General features: G+C 38.1%; 1 pseudogene; it reads right to left on the reverse strand.

Moving 5' to 3' along the window:
• Positions 1-231: 231 nt before the first annotated feature.
• LOC139978535 (leukocyte elastase inhibitor A pseudogene) lies at positions 232-10137 on the reverse strand (annotated as a pseudogene).
• Between the last annotated feature and the right edge of the window lie 5297 nt (positions 10138-15434).

Genomic DNA, 15434 nt, shown 5'->3' on the forward strand with positions numbered 1-15434 from the left:
GCAACTATCTTGGTAATAAAACTGTGGAAACAGGATTGGGTACTGTGGCTTCTGACTGGCACCCATAACAAATCAGTGGATATGTAGGGATTGTCACTAACTGTTAGGGTTGTATAGCTCCCCTAATAGACATGCCATCTGGTAGTCACTGGTTCCAATGTCATTCTAGTCCATAATCTTCAGACCTTTTCAGAATGTTTTTTTTTTTTAGGGGGGAGCATGCTATTTGGCTTCAACTCTTTCTGAATCAGTAGAAAATCCCTGATTTTCTGTAAAGAACAATTCTAGCCACTTTTCAAATTACAAAAGCGGAAAAAGATTACAGTAAAGAATCAGCAAACAATGGCAGAAGGTGCCTTTCAATGGTCTCAACTGAACTGTTGTCAAGTAAAGAATTCAAATCTACCATTGAACAATGTGTGCTGAGAGCTATTGAGAAAAACATGGAGGGTATCAGTGAACTCACTGATAAACTGGAATCAAGATGTTTTGATTTAGAGAGTAAACTTGATGGGTCGCAGAAAGAGAATCTCACAAAGATGGATCAGCAAAGGATCAGCAGAAGACCCAGAGATCACTAAATGATATGGAACAGTGCTCCAGAAGGAAAAATGTTTGTGGTTTGGAAATAAAAGAGAATAGTAGGGAGAATGCCTCTGAAAACATCCTAAACATGGCAAAATAAAGATTAACCATACAGTTACAGCAGAGCGATATAGGACGTTGCCACCGTGTTGGTAAAACGTATCTTGGTGCCAGCCGCCCTATCGTCGTCGAATTCATATCGTATCAACAAAAACAACAGTAGATACAGTTTAGACGAAAGTTGAAGTCAACATGTATTTTGATCAAAGAGGATATCACCTGGACAACCCACAGTCTTTTAAGCTAAACCTTTCAACATGAAAAAGTCATCAAATGCTGGACTCTGGATGGACGAGTAACAGCGTTGGTAAAGATGGCCGACCAACAAGAAATTTAAAAAGCCATCAACTCTTTTTCTGATCTCATGAAAATAATAACAATGGTATTTATTCTAAATATTTATTTCACTGCCACTCGCAGTTCACCCTGGATCAGTCTTGATTTTGTTTTGTATAGTATGACATTTTTTTGGGCCATCCATGGAAATGTTGCTTAATTATGAGATTTCATCGCATACCAGTTGGGTATCAAATCGTTTTGGGACATATCACAACTGAGTATCCTTTTTTTCAGCGACATAAAAAAAAACAATGGGGGAAAATATTTTATTTTAAAAAAAATGTATTGATTTCCGATTTGGACTTTGACTGAAATTGAAACTCAAAAGGACATTTCATCATCGAATGTTAATTGTTGAAGTATTCATGCTAATTTGTTCTCACCCAGATAGTTATTTGAGAGGGTTCAATAATGATTTCGATGTTACTGTAATAAGTGAGACGTGATTAAATTCTTCCTCAAATTAATAATTTATCAAATTGATGGATATGATATGTGTCATATTGAAAGATGTAATGGAAGACGAGGTGCAGTTGCTTTATGTTCGCAAAAGTTCGCAAAAGTACAAAATGCTAGATAAAATGTGTATTACAATTAATGATGCTCTCGAATGTATTTCAGTTGAGATTTCCGTACAAAATAAGAAGAATATTATCATTGTCTCTACAGACAACCTCTATAAATGTTCTAACCAATACGATTGAAAATTTGTACAGACAAAAAGGCGTCATGTTTACCTAGGCTTTGAATTTAATATTAATCTTCTTAACTATGAAAATCATATCGGTACCAGAGACTTTCTAGATGTACTCTTTAGCATAGGTTTTTTGCCACTTATTGATAAACCCACTCATATAACAAACAGTTCTGTATCATTGATCGATAATATTTTCACAAATGTACTTGGTTCTGAATTCGAAAGTGGATTGCTAGTTAATGATATCAGTGATCATCTTCCAGTTTTTAGTGTAACTTATTATACTAAAAGCATATAGCCAAGTCCATTTATATAAGAAAGAAAGATAAAGCAACTATGTCTCTGATTAAGCATAATCTAGATCAAGAGAGATGGGAATCTGTGTATATTGCCGATAATGCATATGAAGCTTTCAATAAAGTAATTAAAAAATCGTACGGTGATTGTTTTCCTGCTAAACAAAGGCTTACCAAATGTTTAAAACATGCATCCAAAAGTTCACTATATGTTAAATTTATTAACAAGAGGACATTGGAATATGAATGGAGATATAAAGTAAATATAAACAAGTTAAATTCAATCTTAAAGGGTTGTAAAAATGAGTATTTTTGAAAACTTGTCGATAGTTATAAAGACAATGAAAAAGAAACTTAGAAGGTACTAAACAGCATCAATGAACAAAAATTATCAGAATCAAACAACAAAAAACCCGATACTTTCGTTGACAGTGAGAGGGAGGTTAAAGGTAAAGACATAGCAGAAGGACTTAATAATTATTTACAAGCATTGAACTTAAGTTAGCTGCAAGTATACAAGAGCATAATAGTTCCATTTATATCTCGGAGGAACAAACATCAATTCTATATTTCTAAACGATACTAATGAAGCTGAAATTTCTTGAGATCTCTTTAAATATGAGTAATAAACGTCTGGTGCTTACAATAAAATTAGTATGTCATCAGTAAAGAATGTTATTCCACATGTTATTCATCTATTATTCACTTACATCTGTAATAAATCATTTTGCACGTGATATTTTTCCAAATAGCATAAAATTCGCTAAGGTAATACCAATCATCAAATATGGTGAAAAGAATGGATTTTCAAATTATAGACCTGTTTCCTTATCACCACAATTTTCTAAAATACTTGAAAAACTGTAAAAAAAAAAACCATAAGATTAGACAGTTTCATTGACAAAATCACATTCTTAGTGAGAGTCAATAACTTTCAAATCTGGACGGTCTACATCTATGGCATTATTGAAATTAGTCGAAGAAATTGTATCATCCCTAGATAACAAAAATTCAACCATAAGAGCATTTATTAATCTAAAAAAAAAAACATTCGACACACTAGACCATCATACATTGCTTAATTAATGAAATCATCATAGGTTTCTTGGAAGAGTTCATGACTGGCAGAGTAGTTATTTATCGAATAGAAAATAGTATGTCTAGTTTAATGATGTAAAATCCAATCTGTGTACTGTTGTGTGTGGAGTACCACAAGGGTCAATTCTGAGTCCCAAATTATTTATTCTACGCATAAATGGTATATGCAATGTTTGGAGGTTTCTTAAATCTTTACGTTTTGCTGATAATATTTTTGTTACCATGATGATATTGATATTCTTGGCATTCTAATATAAGCAAGGAACTCCATAAACTTAACATATGTTTTGCAGTTAATACATTATATATAAACGTGAGTAACAGACATTGTATGATATTCTCGAATCAAAGTGCAGAGTTCGATCTGAACATATATATTGATAAAGTTAAATTTGAAAGCTATTTTAAGAGATCAGAAACTAAATTGGAAAGAGCAAATTCTTCATTGATCGAAAACACTTTCTAAAAGCATTGAAATTATACGCAAAGCTGATCATTTATTTAACAGTGATGCACTTAACACTTTATATTGTGCTATGTTTCTTCCTTATCTTAATTACTGTGCCGAAGTTTGCGGAAAAACTTATAATCCAATATCACTATTTTATTCCTAAAGCGAATGAAAGTTATTACATTTTTGTTGTAATGCCAAATCTTTAGATCATACTTCTGAGCTCTTTTAAAAGTTAAAAACTATTAAAACACCTGATATTGTAGACTTGTTTACTGGTGTGCTTACGTCTAAAGCATACCACATATACTTACCATCAAATTTACAAATGTACTTCTCACTCATTTCAAATGACAGGTATAACAATAGAAAAAAACATAATTTTATATAAAGATATGTCAGAACAAGAAAGAAGCAACTTTGTGTTTCAATTTCAGGTGCTAAACTTTGGAATTCGCTGGATGATAGCATAATAAATAGCAAGACTTTACGTTTATTCAAAAAGGGTATAAGCAACATCTATTGTCAACATAAGTTTACCCAAATTAAAGTAACTATTTTGTGACTGATTGTCGCATTTGTGTTGGTGTATATTTATTGATTTTGGTGTTATTTGTTGTTTCACCAAATATTCCAGGACCTTTTCTGACAAATTTGCATTTCTGGGGAAAACGATTCTATAAGTACCGTTCTTCTTTTTTCTCCATTTCCACGCATGAATTTGATATGTATAATTTAAAATATTTGTTCGCTTCACTTATTGATTACTTTCATATGTATATGTGATATTCAGTATTTATGCTGGAAATAATTCATTTTCATTGTCATTGTCGAAATCTTGGTAATGAAAATATTTTTAATCTTAAAACATTGCTTTTGATTTTTATGATTTATTTGTTATCAAGCAAATTCAATCAAAGGTAGAGTTGGAAGAAGTTTAGTTTTTTAATGTTTTGAGTGTAAAGGCCTAGTTGTGAGTGGATGTACTTAGGTTTTGTTCTTTAATTAAAAATATTTGCGTCCGACGGACGCAAGCAAGTTTAAGAGTTTGCCTCCACGGTTAGAACGTTGCGTCCCGGACGCAGAAACCTGCGTTCGTAAATGTGGAACTTCACTCTCTGGTGGATTTACAACTCTTCCAAGAAACAAAATGGAACCACATGATGTATCTGAGATGAAAAATATGAATGGTCGGTCGGCTTTAAATGCTGGAATATCTTCAATGGATGGGCCGCAACTAAAACATACATAGTCGAATCCAGTAGCTGCAGCTGCTTCCGTTCCTTCCTCCTTGAACTCAACAAAAGCCTTATGAATGACCTTTGACACATAAAGGTCTTCAGATTCAGCAATTCCAGAAAGATCTGCCTTATTAACATTGAATACATCTGGCATTCCCATTAATGACAGATGATCATTCAAGTCAAAACTCTGTTCCAGTTTGAAACGAGGGAAGCTGACATGGACTTTCTGCTCCCTGCTGCGTTTACCCAAAGACGTTATGACCTGCATGTTTATCTTGGATTCAAGGTTAGTAAGGTTAATGGACGGATGCGGTAATATGATTACCATGCGCAGAGTGTTACCGACGTACGGTAGGGATAAAACCTGACATTTCAGTTGTTTATCTTCAAAATAATCAAAGTAACCTATCTGGTACATCATAACTACTGGAATGCTTTCACCGGAGGAAGCATGGAATGGCTGAAAAGAAGTGCTATTTGGATCAAACTGTGACAACCAGTTACCTTTAAAGTATATAGCATTAACCAATACAAGCACTGTCAAAGAGTCCAAGACTCCTGGCGCTATTAAGTCTTTGATCTTGTTATTGGTCTGCTCTGAAACCCAGCTGTTGATCTCTGTTCTGGCATTCTCTGCAACACTCTTGAAGTCAATAGGCATCAGCATGGCTTGGTAATGAACTTTGGTCGTCTTAAGAAAGGATTCAAGAAAGGTATAATCCTTCTGACCGTATAACCGATTGGCAGACTTTAGAGTGAACAAGGCATTGGGAGATAAAATCAAATCATTCAACTCCTGAAAAGCACTGTGTACATCATTACCTTTAAACTCGTTGATCCTTAGCACCTGTGACATTTGCTTGGCTGTGTTGCCACTAGCTCCAGCAAACGTCATAGTTAGTGCTGCCATAATGCTATAAGGTGAGAAAAAGAGGTCGTGTGATGGATCCTTACCGATGTGTCCATACAGCTCCCATGAGAATTCATTTAAGGAGTTGACCAATTGGCTTGCTTCACTGGTACTTGTAGTTGACATATTCTGCAGAGGAAAAAGCAAGCAAAACCTGAGAATTATCAACCTCAACGCAAGATGGTGGTACATTTCTGCTCCCAAAGGATTCAGTATTTCCTTAAATTTGCTATCAAAGCAGACTGGTCAGTTATAATGACGACAGGATTGTTTACGATGTCTTACCAATGTCCTCATATTTATCGATTACCTATCTGGCACACCTTCCACTGGCTCTCCTGCTGCACCAATGTTATAAAATAGCCTACCTAAGAAATGTTATACTAAAGAACATTACACATCTATAGGCTGGGGGCATTGATTAAATGATGCATAGTAATGTGCATACTTTCAAGGACTTACAAGAGTAACGTTTTAAGTTAAGAAGAACATATGAGCCAACAGATTTAACTTAACTGTTAGCAGGGGCGCCCAAAAATGTTCGCGCGCTTTTTTATATTTCGTATATATATATATATATATATATATATATATATATATATATATATATATATATATATATATATATATATATATATATATATATATAGGCAAACCAAATTTCATTACGGACGCGGTCCGTCTAGCTAGTTCATTTCGAGAAAAAAAAGTAAAAACTACTCTCGGTAAAAGTCTGTGACGTTTTTTGGTGATATTTAGTAACAAATTGTGCCACGGTTAGACAAGTCCGTTGTGAGGAATCTGCCAAGGGAGGGCGAAGCGTTCGTTTCGTTTCGTTTATTCCAGTATAAATTGCATAAAATACAGTTCATAAATAGGAAAATGGTGAGTATAATCAATATAATGTTATGTGCATTCATAAAATGTATAAAAGTTAGGAATCAGTTACCCAATTAGGGAATAAAATTTGTGGAAACTATACAAATTACATCAAATCAAGTCATTTTAAGTGTCATGTTGAATAAAAATAGATTCTCTTTATTAAAACGAGTTTCTGAAATCTTGCACTCTACATTTTGGTGTCAATGCACGAATCCTGAGTTTAAAGCTAGTGTGTCGACACAGTGCTTTCAGTCCTGCATGAAGCTGATGATTTTCATCTCTTTGAATATTCCTACTTAGTCTGATAAATTCACGCCTAGCTCCACCCTTGACCTGATTAACAATACTCTCATAATCCAACCTGAAAATCTTAGCACAATACTTCAAGAATTCTTTGATTCTTTGTTTATCACAGTCAAGTAGAAAATAATACCAAACAGGCGCGGCATATATTATATGGGGCAGAATCGATGTCACAAATACTTTATGCCTCACGTCTAATTCGAAGAACGGAACGAGATATGTCAATGTGGATACAATGTAGTAGACTCGTCGTAGTATATTTGAAATATGACCAGTGAATGTTAATTTGTTATCTATGCGCACTCCAAGATACATGGTATGAGACACACGTTCAACTTCAGAGTCCTCAATTACAAGTTTTTCGGATTTAGTTTGGATGAGACCTGCATGCTTGATGTTAATAGTTTCAAATACCATTTCTTTGGTATTTGTCGGATTAGGATAAGATTCTTCTGTTGACATAATTCAGTTATGTCAGAAATGAATGACTTATACAGACTATTATCACTTTCGTGTGAGAGTTTCGAAATTTTAAAAGAAATAGCAGTGTCGTCAGCGTACTTAATGACAGAACAATTCGAATTTGACTGTTTATTCTAGTATACATTGTAAAGAGCATCGCCGAGAGGGGATCACCTTGCGGAACACCAATTTTGGTATTGGAGGTATCAGAGAGACTTTTGTCAATCTTGACTTGTCTGGACCACCCCTTTAGGAAGTTCGCAAGCCAGTGGGTTAGCCTGGCTCGATACCAAAATTCATTAGATCATTTAATAAATAATTTGGTAAAACGGTGTTAAAAGCACTTGAAAAATCAAGGAATAAAACTTTGGCAACAGTAGTGTCTTTACAATTCAAACCTGAAACAATGTCATGGACAAGGGTTAAAATAGCGTCTGTACATTATACCCCCTTCCTGTAGGCAAACTGGCAATTGTCCCCGTACAGGCTAAGAGCTTCGGTGACATATGGTAATAAAGTCTTTTGCAGGCAATTGAAACCAATGCTAGCAAGATCGATTGGCCTGTAGTCATTAACAGCAGTAGGTCTAGGTTTTTGGGAATGGGTGCAGTTATTGCATGCTTCCAGGAAGAGGGAATCATACTCTGGCGAATGCTTTCATTGAACATTTCAGTGAAGGTACCAGCCAGTTCATTCGAACAATATTTGAAAATCCACCATGGCATTTCATCACAACCCGAGGAAACCCCTTTCTTTGCTCGTTTGACTAATTGTCTTACTTCATTTTCTTTAACAGTAGGCATGTTCGATATTGACTCGTCTTTGTCTGGTAAGGATAATTCGATATCTTTGTTTGCCAATTCATTGAAGCGTCCAAAGTGTTCATTCAGTTGAGCCCCAAATTCACTGGATATTTCCCTGAGTGACAGGGCTTCTGGTGGTCTTTAGGAGCCGCCAGAGGGCATCTGAGTCTGATGTTATCTCTTGGAAATGACCACTTCTGTTCTTTTGGATATATCGGTTGATGTCTCGCTGTAATTTGTTCCTCTTTACCTTGTTTCCGTTGTCAATCGCTATCTTCTTTCCCATTCTAGTTGTTTGATTGTATTATCTGCTGGGAGTCTCTTCATTAATTCTACCAGTGGTCTGGAATTCTTGGGTATGCATACATCAGCGGCAAAGTTAACATACGCACTAACTACTTCAGTCATCTCCTCCAAATCGCTGCAAGTCTCAGTAAATACCGCCAATCAGTCGAATCCAGCATACTCTGTAAGTTGTTTATGTTAGCATCGTTCAGATCCATTGCCACTTCCTTCCGTTTATTCTGCGTGCTATCCCGATGTTTCTCAGTGTATTTTGGCAGTATGCCGATGGTGTAATGATCTGAAGAAGCCAGTGCATGTAGTTGCTTGGAGATATAGCAATCATCCTTCACATATACGCCATCGATAATGGACTGGGAGCGAGGATAGGTAATGAAGTCTACAAGGTTCTTATAGTTCATAGTTCCAAGAGTGGGTACATGTTCCCTGTTGAAATCTCCCATTATGAAGATGTGTGAGCGAGGGTTTTCTACCATTATATCTGTTAGTACTCGCTTTAGTCCTTTATCAGCCACTGTAAAGTTTGAAGTAGGGCGGGTATACACATTAACGACGTGTATCTTGGAAGAAAACGGGGTCGTACACTCACAGCGAGTAACTCAATGTCAGGCGTAGAGATGGTATGCCCAATTCTTGGATGAGTAACCGCCCATTTTTTGGATATATAGCTTTTAGGCAAACTAAGTTTGTATGCAAACTATCTAAGCGTAGCGCCACCATAAGATAGCGCGAAGCGTTAAAGAAAATTGTCCGAAAATGCCTCCCAGATCGCTGAAGATGGCACTTCCCATGCCTTGTAAGTTGCATCTAAGCATTTTCTATTTTAGAAATTACTAGCGGTATCATAAAAAAATATTAAAAAAATAAAATATGCTCAAAAACAACTATGCCACCAAATATTGGGGGGATATTAGATACTATATCCCCCAATCTAAAATATTGGGGGGACATGTTCCCCCCCCCCCCCGTCCTACCCATGATCCCCGCTCATGACTGTTAGTACCTTACTCTCTCCTCTCACATCTGAACAATGTAGTGAGTCTGAAATTCCATCTGGCTCTCTGATTCCTCAAACATACATCATATTGACAAACGGTAGGTCTAGCTTTCCTGCAAATGCTCTCCAGATCCTAGCAGACTTCTAAACCTACAATACCGTACATGTTTTATTACACACACTACATGGCTGAAGGCTACTGTAGAACTAGGCCTACTGGCTCTTTCTCCTTACTCTGGCTTGCTGCTTTTATCAAAAATTTGGAAAATCATGGGTTATAAACATGATCTTTACTTAATGACAAGGAGATATATACTTTCTTCAATTCACCAAGACTTTGTTTGGAAAATTTCAATATTTCGCCTACCTTCTTCTAACCCTTTAATTTACTTGCCCAGCAATTATGCCACATTTGGCATATTCCTAATCCTACACGGAAACAGACTCAAATAAGCATAGCCTACCGGTTATGTTAATACATAAATCATGAATACATTATAAGCCTACGCGCATTCCCAACTTACTGTGATTTGTGAACACTTGAAAACTCGAAAAGACCAAAGAATTGCAGAACAGTTGCACCATCTATCTGTTGTTCCACTAGCACTGTAATAACATATGTATCAGTCAGTGTGTTAGAAAAAGAAGAACTTTTTTATGCTGGTTTTCGATTGGAGTAACTTTGCTAACACGTGTTGCGATTACGTTACGGCTGTGGTTAGTTTCAAAGTGTTTTAACAAAGTAGCTAGTTGACCTCCAACGTCACTTCCGTCTCAGATTCGCTAATTAGATGAATTGCTTATTGTTCGCATTAAGGGTACATTGTGCAGGCGCGTATCCAGTATTTTCTAACACGGGGCGCGAATTACTATCTATCAAATATTACACAAGGAAAGTTACCAATCAGTGTAGAAAACCATGTGGAGTTTGTTAATGACAGCAGAACCAGGGGAAATTCCAAGAAGATTCGACCAAAAAGAGCGAGATTGGAAGTTAGAAAAAAAATCCTACTTTAACAGAATCTGGAAAATGTGGGGCAATTTGCAAGAAGATATAGTTACAGCCCGAACACTGAACACATTCAAGAACGGACTTAGAAAATGTGGGATCTTTCAGGACCTCCTATCCCGAGCGCCATTCTCTCAAGAGTCTCATCGGAGACGACACGAGAAGATGGCCATCCAAGTGAAAGCGGAGCGCCACCATCGGTTGGCGAGCAGCGTACCCGAAAATTTCTGGTTTTGATACCCCCCCCCCCCCCAGACCACCGGAAATGGCACTTCTCGGTCTTGAAAATGACCGACCAAATGTACACTTTTGCCTGAAGAACCAAGTATTTGCCAATAGATTTTTCTCATCCATAACCTTTTTCAAGATTGTCATCAGTCACACATCATGTTCGAAAAAAAATTCACTTCAAAACATACCCATAATGTTGCCCAAAATTTCATCTTTGGACAACCAATATAGAAAAACCTTCTTCAACCCCTAACAAATCGGTCAATATTGCAAGAGTACAACGACGTAGCCAGGAAATTGCAAGGGGGAGCACATTTTGCGATTGATATGGGGGAGGGGTCTAAGGGGAGGGGCTGTCCCCAAAATTGTTGAACAATTGAAGGTCCTTAGATGCGATCTGGTGCAATGTCTTCCCAGTTTCATCATTATCATATATGATATCATATTATCAGCCGATTTTGTTTCCGGTTTGAATTATTTTTGTACATGTTCTTTTAAATAGTATATCAGAAAGACAAACATAGTGCTCTTTTAAAAAAAAATTCCAGTAGGATGATTCTTGTTTATTGTCCAATGTCTGGACTTTTTTGACGAACTTAACTGATGGACAATATAAACTTTCATATTTAGCAGTGTCATAATTATTTATAGCAAGCGCGTATCACGTACGATTGCTGGCTTAGCTTCATAACATGCTGTTCGTGCAACAACTTATGACGAATCATAGAAAGGATGAGAACGCACGTTGTCGTCGTCGTTGTGCATACGGTTCGTGACACTCCATCGAGTGCGGTTAGGTATGCTATATGCATTATATTACGCACTGGCAAACTGTAGGCTTGTAATAGGCTATATGCTAAATTAAGCTAATTGCGTCTGCCAAACTAAGAAGCTGAATCAGTAGGCCTGAATGTTATTACGATTATAATCGAGTTAACGGAGCTGACGAGTATTCAATATCAAAAGAGCACTGACAAAATACCATGCAAAAAAAAACATTTTAAACATTTTTCGACACTGAAAGGGGGTTGCTCAGACAAAGCAGTTGCTCCCACTGCTTCCCCTGGCTACTTCCCTGCATGAGTAAAGGGAGTATGACGAAAAATGTTGGTCAGGGAATTTTCGAAATTTCGGACACAGTTAATTTATTGGTATACAAATATTAAAACCTCTTTTAACGGCTTTACTATAAAACAGGGGCGCACTCTGTACAATCTTAATACTTGGGTAATACGCCCTTAATGACAGTTATTCAAAGCCAATGTATACGCTTTAACACACCAGTAGAATCACTGTGGTCGAGTGGTACGGGCTTAGGTTCGTGACACGAAGATTCGGGTTCGATTCCTACCTTCGCCTGATGAGTCCCAAAAGGACGAAACCGGTCGTGAAGTGGAATTTTTCTGGTGTGTTATTCTTTATTGATTTACTTTATATCTGTCATACCACTTGCTACACATTCATTTCTTATATATATATATATATATATATATATATATATATATATATATATATATATATATATATATATATATATATATATATATATATATATATATAAATATATATATAAATATATAAATAAATATAAATATATATATATAAATATATATATATTATATGTATATGTGTATGTATATATATATATATATATATATATATATATATATATATATAAATATATATATATATATATCCTCGATCCGAAATCCTCGATCCGTCAATGGCCTTCAGGTTCTCAAGGGACAGAAAGTTTCCACTGGATGGTGTCAGGGCATCTATAGCCTTCATCAGACTGCAGTTTTGCTCGCTGAACCTACGTCTCATCTCCTGCAGCATTCTGTCCAGCATCGGGAACAGGTAGTTGACTTTGAAGTCCACTTCAAGGGTCAATTGCTGTTGCTGACCAGTGGCCTCCAACACGTGGTAGCCTTCCGTTCGTGTTGAAGGTCGAGAAGCTCGTCCCCGTCTGGTGGGCGCGAGGTCATCTCGACAATCAATCACGACTCGGCCTACCTCATGCAAGATCGCGTAGAAGGTGTCGTCGTTGGACCGCATGTCCTAGAGCTCGTCAATGACGACTGTAGCTAAGTGGATTTCTGCAGGCAGGTCTACATCGTCTTGCTGCAGCATGGTGGACAATGATTTGGTCTTCTGCAGTAGCACGGTCATCAATAAAAGTCGTGCAGTAAACTGCTAATCCATTTGAGCAAGGAGACATGTGGCTTCAATAGCACGCTCTGCATTGTCATCTTCAGAGATGTGACGGAGCAGGGAGTTGTTATACAACTCCCTGGACGGAGCAACCGGAGAAACGCTTGTAGCCGTGTCTTCACAACGACACAGGCAGCAGCTCTACATGCCCATCGGGTGTCGCTAAGTCTCTTCAGCTCGCGAGGCTGCTCTTCGGGAAACATGTCTATCTGTGTCTGGAGCCATCTCTGGTGAAAATTGGACCCGGACACACAAACATACAGCTGATGCAGCAGTTCGAAGAAGTTAGCAGCTTCCTTGACCGTCTTGCATGCATCAACGATGACTAGATTAAGCCGATGTGCATAGCAATGCATATAGACGACGGAAGGAGCTACCTCCTGTATCCTCCTTGCAACACCTGATAAAGCTCCACTCATTACCGCAGCCCCATCATATCCCAGGCCAACGAAATTCACCCGATAGTCCAGTCCATAGCACTAATAAGACCAATGACTACATCTTTGAGAGACTGGGCATCGAGACCATCGACATACTTAGGCGGAGTGTATAGCCTAGTGGTTAACGCCGGCGTCTCCCAGTCATGAGATCCCCGGTTCGATTCCCCGCCGACAGCAACGTGTGTCGTCTGGCAAGGGTGTTGTTCAATAACAACTTCCCGACATGGACGTTAAATGGATGTGTGCCGAGAGATTGGCTTCGGTCAGCTTGCGAGTCTATAAGCCTCCATGGCTTCTTTCGCGAGTTCCTGCTTGCGGGAAGATCACATATACATACATACATACATACATACTTGAAACACAAGAAGCTCTCCGTGATCTGGCCCTGATGGTAATATCTCACGACGAGTGCGAGCTGCCCAGTTTTGCTGACAACTTTAGTCTCATCCACCAAGATAAAGAATTGTTCTGAAACATGAATCTCCTTCTGTATCTGCTCTCGGAACATTTGAGCTAGAGTTTTTAGCATATCGTTTTGGATCTCTGGACGAGTGTATTTCGCATTGCGCAAGGTTCTCCTTCCAGGCGTTTTTTGATGACCTTGTCATGACTGCTCACCAAAGACAGTATTTTCCTGAGGTTGCCAGCATTGTCTGACTCATCATCTTCACGATGGCCTCGCTGAGCGATATTCTGAGTTCCAGTCACAAGAAGCACCTTCCTCGACCGTCTTTACAAAGTGGCGGTTCTCCAAAATTTCCTTCTTGTAGGACCGCTCAGTTGTTCAAGAACAGAGCCCACCTACATGGAAAAAGAGATGGAAAGTTTATTTCACTTGCTTTTTCTTCTAGGGAAATTGGGAAAATATACAAACCTAACGATTTTGAGAGGAAAAGCCGTTGAGAATAGTTTAATAATAAATAGTTCGAAACTCACCTTCTCACTCTCTTTGAAGGTAGCCCATGCGACCATGGCATTGACATGATAGTCAGCTACAACATGTTTGGAGATCTTTCCTTTCTTCCCAAGTGCCTTCTTCCAGTTGGAGACTCCAGTACTGGTGAAAGCATCTTCAGTGCGTAATGTCGGAACCAAGAAGTGTCTGCAAGCAAAGCAGAAGGCTGCGTCGCACTTCTCTGAGTACTCCAGCCACGGATGTGTCTCGTACCAGGATGCTTCTTAATAGGGAAGGCAATGTTCGGCTTTGTCGGACCATCTAACGGATACTGGGAGATATCATCTGGACCAGGTGGTTTATGGCTCTGTATAAACCAAATAAAAAGAGAAAGGTCATTACAGAAATATTGCTAATTTGTTAGTTGTGGTGCAGCAAGAAAGTGTCGCTATCAAACATCATATTCCTCTATAGCCCAAAGCCCACAAAACCACTGCACCGACATTCGCATACAGTGTACCAAGTCGAAGTGAATTGGAGCCTTTCTAGCACACACACACACATGTAGATAGCCAGTACAATTGTTTTTACTTTGTTGACTTAATCTCTGTGTAAATAATGTATCCCCAGCTTGAACCATGTGTTAGAAACAATAATTACTGATCGGTTCCATGTCATTTATCTTTATGGCATACAGTGACCAGGAAAGTGGTGGTAGGTCAGCAGTCTGAACCGTATTCGTCGATGGAGACATAAAATGGCAGTCCCATGAAATCACATACCCAGCTTATATCTTTATGGGACGAGTAGTCAAGTTATTGCTGGTGCGTCAGACCGTGATCACATCCTCCTCGATCGAATGCCCCAAACTGGGAGTGGGATGAAGAAGCTGAAGGCATCCAGTATGCATGACTGAGCACGCAAGTAAAGAGAACAAATATGCTCATATATTTACCATCTGGTGCTGATTTCCTTTGTTTGTTGGACCTTCCCTTCTACCGAGTCACATTCGTCATCACTGGAATCACTGTCATCAGCAACCGGCAAAATTGTATCCTCTATTTCGAATGATGTGCCGGGTAGATCACCCTTCTCACTGTCATCTGTGCAAGCTCTTTTGAATTGATCGCCCTCACTAGCAGGTATTGCTTCACCTTGACGTTTTCTCATAGATGAGAACATTGAACGTATGTCTGCCATGGTTATGATGGTTGA

Source organism: Apostichopus japonicus, chromosome 13 (genome assembly GCF_037975245.1).
Source record: "Apostichopus japonicus isolate 1M-3 chromosome 13, ASM3797524v1, whole genome shotgun sequence".
Taxonomy (NCBI): Eukaryota; Metazoa; Echinodermata; class Holothuroidea; order Aspidochirotida; family Stichopodidae; genus Apostichopus; species Apostichopus japonicus.